This window comes from Cynoglossus semilaevis, chromosome 6 (assembly GCF_000523025.1).
Source record: "Cynoglossus semilaevis isolate Cse_v1.0 chromosome 6, Cse_v1.0, whole genome shotgun sequence".
Lineage (NCBI taxonomy): Eukaryota > Metazoa > Chordata > Actinopteri > Pleuronectiformes > Cynoglossidae > Cynoglossus > Cynoglossus semilaevis.
Window position 1 is genome coordinate 904280 of NC_024312.1, and position 10887 is coordinate 915166.

At 41.2% G+C, this 10887-nt stretch overlaps 1 long non-coding RNA gene across 3 annotated transcripts in view; it reads right to left on the reverse strand.

Moving 5' to 3' along the window:
• Positions 1-510: 510 nt before the first annotated feature.
• The window catches only part of LOC112487092 (uncharacterized), a 15416-nt gene continuing 5039 nt past the window's right edge, over positions 511-10887 (reverse strand). The window contains exons 4-6 of one of the 3 annotated variants that reach the window (XR_003049827.1): positions 2460-3257; positions 2264-2383; positions 511-932 (exon numbers count right to left, since the gene is read on the reverse strand). This is a non-coding gene — a long non-coding RNA (uncharacterized LOC112487092). Of the gene's footprint in view, positions 933-1826; positions 3258-10887 lie in introns of all 3 variants that reach the window. The other 2 variants (XR_003049825.1, XR_003049826.1) reach the window with 2 other exon arrangements.

A 10887-nucleotide genomic window follows, 5' to 3' on the forward strand; every position in this document is an offset into this window, starting at 1 on the left:
TGAGTAACATGAGGGATTGATTTGTGGGAGGACAAAAGAATCACACAAAAAAAAAAAATCCAAAAAGTTAATTACAGAAAATCTCACCACTAATCACAAGGACATGTTTTAAACTATTACTATCTCACTGATAAATACGTAATTCCTGAACTGTCCAGCTTTAGGGGTCCAGAAGGGTGGGGTGGGGGTTTACCAGAACACCAACAGACTGAAGCCCTAACATGTTATCATTTATGATGATATGCTACAGGTCTATATCTGTATGTTCACAGTCTTTTACTGTCTTCAGTCTCACGGTGTCAGGGTCAGAGGTCAACAAGGAACGAAGGGAAGGGCGTCAGACTCCGCAGCTTCATTCGACTGGAGCAGATGTCAACACACAGGAGAAATCAATCATCTTTGGAGGCTTCAAAGAAACTCCTGATCAACAGAATCTCTCGGTCGTTTAACCACGTTTCATCACTGTGTCGTTCTAATCCCGTCTGGTCAAGGTAACCGAAGGGTCCTGCTTTAAAAAAAAAAAAAAAAAAAAGTTGACGTTTTAATTTGAATTTTCTATTACCGGGATGTGGCTATACCTGAAAGTGATGCACTGAGAACATCAGCGCTGCTGCTGCTCTCACTATCTCTGAGGAAGCGTCGTCTCATCAGCTGCTGTGTTTGTACAAGGATCTAAAGGACTTGGTTTCACAGATAAGAGTCAGTTCTGTCAGTTCTAATCAGGAAGTCCTCACCACAGACACATGGAGAGGCTCAGGACAAATAACAACAGGAGAGATAAGCTCCCCCCTAAACTCCCCCATCCCCCGATACAAGGTCCCACCAACAGCTCCAAAATAAGGTGTTGCAAGAAGGTGGTTGATGTGTTTAAGGTCAGCTGACTCTGTCGGTCTCTGTTGGTTTTGTCCAATCACTGCTGCTGCTCCGTTTGCCTGATTTCAATTATTAAAAAAAAAGAAAATGTCATTAAAATACGCAACACAAAAATAAGAAACGCTTATAAGTATGTTTATGTTTATGTGTATAAACAGACCAACAAATGTACACATTACGTTTAGATATATATGTGCACGCACGCATAAATGTGTATATGTGTATGTATGTATTTATGTCTATTTATAAATATAAGGAAACATACATAAACATAGAGTATGTATATATAGATATATATACATTGATGCATGCAGTCATATATATATATATAAATATATATACACACATATATATAACACATTTTATCATTTTTGTAAGTCGAGCACATTATCAATCAATGTCACCAATTGTTTTTACATAAGTAAATAAAATATATATATTTTTTGGGAGGTGAAATGCACTTTACACTAAAGTACCTCAATAAATATTTTTAAATTAAAGAATATTTGTTCATTTGCACCATTAACTACAGGAAAAAAAATCAAATATTACAGACAGGAAAAAAAAAATCAAATAATTAAGTTTAGGGAGAACCATCATCATCTTTTTTCCTCACAACTCTTAAAAAAACTTTAAAATTGAAGTGTCTGTCGTTCCTTTAAGGTTTTTAACCCCAGGCAATAAAAACAAACAGCTCCTGGTTGTAAACATTAATGAGTGTGACGGAACTTTACAGCAGTCGTACTTAAACCTCGTCTATTTTTATAGCCGCAGAGCTGCAAAACTCCGGCTTTGACTTTAAAATAAAAATTATATGCTCATATAAAAACAGGAAGTGTCGTTATGTTCAACTGTCCTCTGTGTTTCCGAGCCTCTTCAGACCTGGTTTGAAAAATTGGCTGATAAATACAGCCATGGACGACCGACTGAAGCTTTAATATCTGTGTTATCACCTGAACAGCACGTCGTTGGCTGGAACACGCAGGTCAGTGGCCTCGACGACAGCCTGGTGAGCGTCTATGTCTGATTGTATAAAAATACATCTGTAACTGCCCTTTAATGTATTCATCCACCGTTAACTTTAGGGGAAAAAAAAAACCCTAAACATTTCTTTTTTTTTTGAGTTTTAGGTTTTAAAGAATATTGGAAAAATTACAATTTACAATTACAATTTTTTCCATTCATTTTAATAAAATTCAGACAAAATGCCAAGTGTGTGGGAGTAGTTGTGGTTTAATATAATTTTATTTTTTATTTGATTTTATTTTATTTTATGAATGAAGCCAAGCTAATTCTCGTATTGACAAAAAAAATATTAAATGATTATATTAAAGCCAAATCAGGTCAAAACTGTTGAGCTGATAAGAAAAAGGTTATTTTTTTAACTCACCTAAAAAAGAAGAATCCAGTGAAATCTTCAGGATTTGCTGAGCTCATGTCCCGACATCTTCTGTCCTCGTCCCCGTCTCTCTCGTCTCCGTCTTGCTGGTCCACTGAGCCACAGCCAAACCTGGTGAAAATCTCTGGAGTGTTGGCATCCATACCCAAAAAACATACTGGTTCTTTTTTGCCTTCCAAAGACTAACCCATTCCTCAAATAGGTGATGGATGCGAGCGGCCCACCCAGTTGGTGCTGACTGTTGATGGATGGACAAGGAGTTAATATTGGAAAGGGGGGGACGAGGCTCCGCCCAGACTGTTCTGTCCTGTTACTGGATCCTGGACATGTCCATCCAGGCTGCGTGCGTTTGATGTATTCTGTAGGAGAAGGGTCTGGTCGGGGGCAGATGGTGCTGCAGTGGCTGGAGCCACGGTGACCTCAGGAGAATGGAGACGAGACTTCGGGTCAGGAACTTTCAAACTGTTTTCATTCCTTTAATTATGTTCAAACCTGACGGAGGTGGAGAGTCGGAGGAAGGTGTAGTCATCAGGTGAGGACGTCACACCCTGGACAGTCCTCCAGTCCATCACACGGTCATGTCACATTCACACTCACACCAATGGTCACTTTAGTGTAAACAATGAACCTAATTCTGCCGATGTTTCTACTGGTGAGAGGGAACGGAAAAGAAATGTCTAGACTTTTCTGAAGGAGTTGCTGAAATTAAATCAATAAGACAATGGGAAAAAAAACATGAGAGAAGGGAGGGAGAGACAGAGAGAGAAAAGTATCTGCAGTTACTACAGCCAGTCAATCAAACACAGTCTCCTACTGTAGGAGTAGGTTCATCCAGGCCAGTCTGTGGGAGAACGGTGGTTCTCCGACGGGTTTATGGAGATGGAGCTCACACGTCCGTGAGCCCATCCACGTTGTCTACACATGTTGCCTGTCCACGTTGCTACAATGGGATCATACCTTTTGTTCCACCACGTATTACAGGTTACTAAATGAAAGAAAGAAAGAAAAAGAAAGAAAGAAAGGAAGAAAGAAAGGAAGAAAGGAGGGAACCCTCAAACAAATTAGTAAGAGAGACTAGAGAGCTATTTTTTTTCCTTCTTTTTTTTAAATAATCACACGTCTGGACGGATAAACAAATCAAGGTGTCGGAGAACACACCCAGAGTTCAAATCCATTTTTGCTTCGTCACCCGTCCGTTAACATGAGGCTGTGAAATGAACAAACTCAGTCCAACAGTTTATTTGGACATGTCAAGTTGTCAGGACTGTGGTCCATTAAGGCGAAGTCAATTTCTTCCAACGTTTTGTTTCGTTTCGTTTCGTTCTCCTCTGGTATTTGAACTGACTAGAACAGAAACATTACAGACGTTACTGAACGAGGCCTGATTAAAGAAAGGTGCGATCAGCTGGGAGGACGTTCGACGCCTCGGCTGATCAAAGCTGCCGGACAGGTCACCTCCTCCCTGACTCCTGTGTGTTGGTCAATAAAACCAGGGTTATTCTAGGTGGCACCAGATCCTGAACCCGCCATAAAAAAGGTGATAAATGTCTGCAAATATATTAGGTGTGAAATTATGTTTATGACAGCTGAGCCGAAGGGGGTGGGTGGGGGGGGGCTTTCAAAGCTGATGTGTTTACACCATGTTGTCTCGCTCTGCTTCTGAATTAGGAAAATAAACAACAAAAGATCCACAAACAGGAAAAAACAGTTCCGGCTGTTTGTCCTGGTGCCTTGGTAAATAGATAGAACTTCATCAATTCACTTTGGGGAATTGCGTGTAGGGCCTGTGTTGCGTTTGACACTTTTTATACTCAGTGATCACCGGTCACATAAAACTATATGGCTGGACGTTAAATGCACAGTTCCGGGACGACCGCCGGGGTCAACCGTCCAAACTGATGACAGCTGTCAGGGCCGATGAACAAAGGCACCAGGAGAGGAGGGGGAGGAGGAGAAGTGTTGGGTTGACGGATGAAGAAACCTCTCTCGTGTTAGTCGATGTTCAACATGAAGACAATGGACGCCTGACAGGAAGTGTCAACATAGAAGTACGTTGGGAACGAGATGGACAGGATTGGAAATAGACGAATCAGAGAGGAACAGTTTTGTTGAAACGGTTTGGAGAAAGTACTGTAGGTCCAGTCCCGTAGAGGACAACCGGACTGTCTTGGGTTCTTCATCCAGGAGGCTTCAGTTCTTCAAAATATTCTGGTACTCAACCACAAAGTGGCTGAAGAAGGTGTTTACGTCGTCACCTGATGTCAGGAAAGCTGTGATCTCCAGGATCGAGGTGTGAATGGAGGGTTGTAGGACGAATGAGATTTTAGTTTTCTGGGGAGAGGACTCAGCCTGAAAGACAGGGCCTTGAACCATCTGCTCTGTTGACCGATGGTTTCCCCATGTTGCCGTAAATGGTTCCTTCACTCCTCCCTCCAACTGTCCATCATCTCTAGCGAGGGTATGTACGGTTCCATTTCCAAAATCCTCTTGAGGAAGGCGTGGGACTGAAACATATGATCCATGGTAAACGGCGAGGAGGGGCCGAGGAGGGGGTGTTGAAGGGTTGGGGCCACACGTGCAGGCGTTCTGTGGGGGACAGCGGGGTGTCCTGTGAATTTCGGAAACTTTTTTTTTTTTAACGTGACACTGTGAAGAGTTACAGTAAAGCAGACGGAATAATTTATACTTGGAGAGTGAACTGAAGGTACCGGGAATTGTGGGAAAACCCTGGTGTGTCATTCATTAGGATGACCCAGGTCAACTTTGACCCACTTCAGTGGAGCTGTTCTCACAGAGCTCCTTGTAAAAAGGAACGTTACAGTAAAAAGTCAAAGGTGCAGATGTGGAAATTAGGGTCAATCAGTTTAACATAGCTTTAACCAGCTCCAAATTCAATGTAGGTGTCAACGTGAACGCGTTGGTCCAGTTTTTGTTGACCCGGTGGTGAACCTGGACCTCTCCAAAGCTCTGCTGTGATTGGCTGCAGCTTCCCTCTCAGCTACTAACAGGATAAGTGGAGGAGATTACCCTGAATGAGTGGTTGAGGGCAGAGTAAGTGGGGGTTTCCCGCCCTGGCCTTGATGGATTTTAGTGTTGACAGGGACTGCGCTGGAACTAACCAAGTACCAAAACTCTCATATTAGGATTAAAAAAAAGGGTAATTTTCATTCAAAAATTCAAGTAGTAAGTGGCTAGAAACACTGAACGCATTTGAGACAAACTAGGTCCAGTTTTAACACGTATGGCGCAGGTACAGACTTGACTCCTGGATCTGAACCGGGTTCTTTGTCGGCCTTGGACCTGACTCTGAGTGAGTGAACACATGTTCATCGTCTCTTAACGACAGCGCTGAGGGCAGCGAGTGTGATATCACGGGATGAGTCATAACCACGCATTACAGCTTCAGAAGGATGCTGGATGTAAACATCATTATGGACGGTGACGTCTCAACCCGTGAGTCTAATATTACTAATAATAAGTGTTGTGTACGTAACTGGCCCAAAGCAGTGCTCAGCCTTGAAAGGAATTTGATCTGAAGTCATGTCGGAGCCTCAGCAGTTATCTCACAGCACGGGGGGGTTGTTGGTTCAAATCTCACTGAACCAAATCTCTCTTTCTCACTAACTCAGAAAGAGTTTTCTCTGTTAGAGGATTTTGTAGTCTGGGTTTGTTGGAGAATGAAAAGAAACTTCTAGTTCTTGCAACTGGACCCGAACCGAAATGATGGAGCGCTGATTGTACTCTGCCTGGCTATGACAGTTTACACAGCGCTGCTGCTTTTCACCAGATCCGTTTACGCAGCTCACGCAGCTCCAGTAAGTCTCAACTCCCGGACAGCTATTATTTCACTCGCTGCTGCTTTTCACCAGATCCGTTTACGCAGCTCACGCAGCTCCAGTAAGTCTCAACTCCCAGACAGCTATTATTTCACTCATCTGTTATTTTTCCCACTTTCCACTTCGTTTCGTGTGTCCTGACGGAGGAGAACGGACACAGAGTTACTCGGCTGGACTCACTGTGGGTCAGAACATCAGACCCAGCTTCTCTGATCAGCAGCCAGGCGGGCGACGCATCACAACAGCTGCTGCTCAACAGGTTCCTCTGTGGATTCTTCAATCCCTTTCCCACACATAAACAGAAGTCACCTCCAGTGTTTCGTTTGTGTAAGTGAATCTGACAAGAGGTTGAAGTTAACAGGGTTTGAAGCACTGTCGGACGAAATTTCTCAAAATTTCTTTAACACTCTTCTGTCGTCAAGGGATTTTAAACAAGTTGTTTAAGTCACTGCAAGTCACTTTAAAACTTGTGTTACAACCTAGTTAAAAGGCAGCATAAGGTTAGCCAAATAATAGCTACGTTTACTACAATCAACAGCTGAAACTTGGCTAAAACAAAGAACTAAAACAAAACTAAATAGAAAGTTATCCATATATTAAACCTAATTTAAATCAAAATATATAATATCAAAATATCTCACTGATGTCAGATCAATTAAAGTTTGAAAAGGATACAACAGACAGCCAAAAAAATGTAACCCTAGAACTTGCTACGACGAGCAAAACATGCTTTTCTCCAGAATCCTACAGACAGGATGGAGGACGTTCTTACGACCAAAAGCCATGGAACTACAAACTCTTCACTGCTGTTGAGTCTGATTTGCAACTGATCCAACCAGTGACCGAAGAGCAGAAACTCCGAGGACGGACCCGAGCTGCTGCCCACTCTCCTACTCTCTTCCTGCACTTTGACCTTTCCCAAACCCGTGTCTGGTTTTTTCCAAACTAATTTTAAGCCTCAACTGCTCGACACGTCTGTTAAATGTTTTTATTGTCAGGCCTGATGTGCTGTGCACAACCATCACCAGCACTCAACAAGTGTTCCCAGGACGGCCGTGAACCACTTGGTTAGCCACCGGGGACTTTCCCCAAGGATGTGCAGGAGTTGATGATCCCGAACTGAGTCATAACAAAAAGAAAACTTCGATATTAGAAGCAGATACTGCCCTTAAATAGCTTTGAAACCACACATTTTCCACACAACCAGCCAAGCACAGACATGGGCAAACTAAGGCCCGGGGGCCAGATGAAGCCCGTTTGGCTTTTTAATTCGGCCCATCAAACTAGTCCAAAATAAACTACTGATTTATATTATCATTATGTGTTATTGTCTTTTCCCTGCAATGCCCAGATTTTCACCAATAGATGGCGTATAAAATGCATTTTAGCATTTTAGCCTTTAAATGACTTTTACATGTCATTTATCTTAATTCACACAAACAATCCATCTACCTGCTCCTGACCCGGCCATCCTGTCAAATTTTAGGACCCCTTGTGGCCCAAGTCTGGCCTCGCAGATGTCAAAAGTTTACTGCAGGTTCGTATGTTTTTTGTGGCCTGTTTGACAAATGATTTTTTTTGTAGAAAATATGAATTTTCTTTTTTCTTTTAGTCTCACTGTCCTGAGATGAATTATATTCATATATATTCTTACGTCTGGTAACAGTGTCTTTCTGTTAACTTAACTAAATGAAGTTTGTTCTCACCAGCTTAAAAACATTTGACAAAAAATATGATTGTATAAACAAAACATTTTTTTATGAAGGTCCTGGGGCCTGTTGTAGCAGATCAGCTGTGAACACATGTCCCAAATAAGTTCAAATTATTATTTTCTTTTTTTCTATTTTTGTCTCAGGTTTTTCCTGTAGTTTGAGTTTCATTTTCGTCTCATCTCTGTCTTTTTCCACATGCTACACAGGTTTGTCTTTCTGAACAAAGGTTACGTGTTAGTCACTCACACAACCACAATTCAAAACACCTTCACCGTCTCCACCAAACACCGTCAGTAGCCGGAAAACAGTCAGCACCTGTTCAGTGTTTTAGACAAAACTAAACCACCAGTCCACCGACGTGTGATGTCACAGCGCTAAAACACTAACATTTGGACTTCCATCAGATCTGGCGTCACATGACATGAAACCCCTCTGGAGAGTGGTTAATAGCAGGTCTCTGAACCGGGGTCAAACATCCACCACATTTATTACCACATGTATTAAGAGTCTCCGGAGACAGACCAGCGTTGACCCCTGCTAACCCACTGTGTCCGGTCCACAACAAACTCACCAACAAAAATCCCCGCGTGACTCAGGCCCGGTGTTACGGAATATCTCAGGTGTACCATTATCAAGTGAACCACAGACCACAGCCACGCACACAGACCTGTGAGTAACCACATCGGACTGCGGTACTTCCTGGCACCACAGCACTCACATCCTACGACGGCCCAGGACGTCATAATATTTATCAAACTGACCCTTGGTTTTCAACACTTTCTGAAAACACTCTCGCCCTCCCACTACATGATTACATAGATAATAATAATAATAATAATAATAAATTTTATTTAAAAAGCGCCTTTCAGGACACTCAAGGACACTTATGGACAGATATGTATTTAATCTATTGAAGTTTTTAAGCGGGGGTAATACTGTTACTAAACCCCGCCCCTTTTTGTAGTATTTTTGTAATGTAACTCGGAGAACGAGGAGCTGATTCTCTGCTGTAATAAACAACAGACAGAAGACGTAGACTTCCAAAATAGACCAATTACGCACATATATAATACATACATACGCATGCGTATACAAATATATTTATCACCAAAATTCCAGAAAAATTTACATTTCTAAATTTGTTATACGTATATATATAAACACAAACCTATATATATTTATATATACATATAAACATGTACACACAAACAGGTATATACTATATATATATATATATATTAATATATATATTTGTATATATGTAATATACATACATGTGAATCACAAATTCCACTAGACAAGTTGACGCACAGAGGATGTTGAATAAGATCCAGTCAGAGTCAGGATGAGTCAGCGTTTAAACAATGAAGATGAAGATACGATGATGTTCAACCCGCGGCTCCTGGTGGCCTAGTTGTTACAGGAAAGGACTTGTGATTAGGAGATTCATAGTTTGGATCTTATGACCAGCATCACAAAAACTCCCCTGCTGCCCCCGGGGGGCAAGAAATTACAACCCACTGCTTCTCTGCGTGGTTATAATCACGTGTCAATCAAGCGTGTGCGTGTGTGTGTGTGTGTGGTAAACACAACTTCAAAACTGTTTGTGTTTTTTTAGTGCTTTTTATAATGTGTTTGTGTAATGTGATTTTGTAACACTTTCTTTTTTTAAATACAGGGGAAAAAAGAGGGCAGTTTTCAAAGCCGGTGCAGATCTCTGGGGTCTGACTTAAATAACCTCAAAATAAAACAAACTTTGTTTTCTAGCAAAAACATGTCAACCTCGGAGGGAAGAGAAGAATTCCTACGGAGAGAAATGCAACACAAAGATTTTCTTTTTTAGACTTGGGTTTGGTAAAAAAAATTAAGAAAAACAAAAAAAAAGTGCCCACATGCTGCCAATCAGCAAATACTGGTGGTCAACCTTTAGATTCCTGTCGACCAAAACAGAAGATCTGGATCTGTTTTAGACCCATGTGGATCTTAACGGTACCGGGGGAAAAAGAAATCAAATTTGGGGTTTTGGTTTTACAGGCACACACTCTTACTTCGCCTAATTCGTCAGCCAGCGATACACGAGCTGGTGACCTCAAGGACACAAATCCATATGCACATTAAGACGTCATAAAACTCAGGGATGATTGATTTTTCTGGGCTGCAGCCGTCTGTGAAAATCTGATACTTAAACATCGACCAACTGACTGTAGACAATTTTTTTTTAAAACTGTAACTGGAAACCAATAGTGAAAATTTGTGTTCTAAGTGACTTGTTAAACTGATCACAAGATTCCCTTAAAAAAAAAACATCAATCACAAGGGTACCCAACTGTTGGGTCGGGAGTTGCTACTGGGTCACACACACATAAGAAGTTGATTTATTTATTTTTATTATTATTGTTTTTGTTAGTCTGCATGTCATTTTATTCTTAAAAATCAATCACTTCCAATCACACTTCAACTCCGAACTAGTTAGCGAGGTTAGCTTAGCATAGCCTAGCTGGGAAGGCAACGGAATAATGTTTTGAATAAATTATAAAATTAGAGATTTTATTTGCACTAATCGAATTCAATGCAGTTTTCAGTTCCATAGTCCAGCGGTTAGCAAGCCTGCATCTGAAGCAGAGAGTCATGGGTTTGATTCCCAGAGGGACCACATGCCCACATGAATTTCCCAAATTGGGATAATTTTTTGGGCGAAAATAAAGTTTTTCAAGTCTTGGTTCATGTTTAAGAAACTGGGCCCAAATTTAATGTTTGGGTCCAGAGTGGTTGGAGGCTAGGCGCTCATCTAAAATCTCTGATCATTTACTATGATGTCATTGTATGAAGGAAACATAACATAATCAGTGTGTAAGCTGTTCACGATGTAACGCCACAACATTAACAAGAAACACTCCACATTTAGGGTCAAAGGTCAGACCCTTTAATATTTCCCACCGCCTCTCAGGGGAACAATAGGGAAACGTGATCTCTTCAAACAGGTCAATGTTGTTTAGAGAGCTAATTCACACCAGGTTAAAATTAAAGAGGGGGAAACTCAATAAATTCATGAAAACAAGTGAAAAAA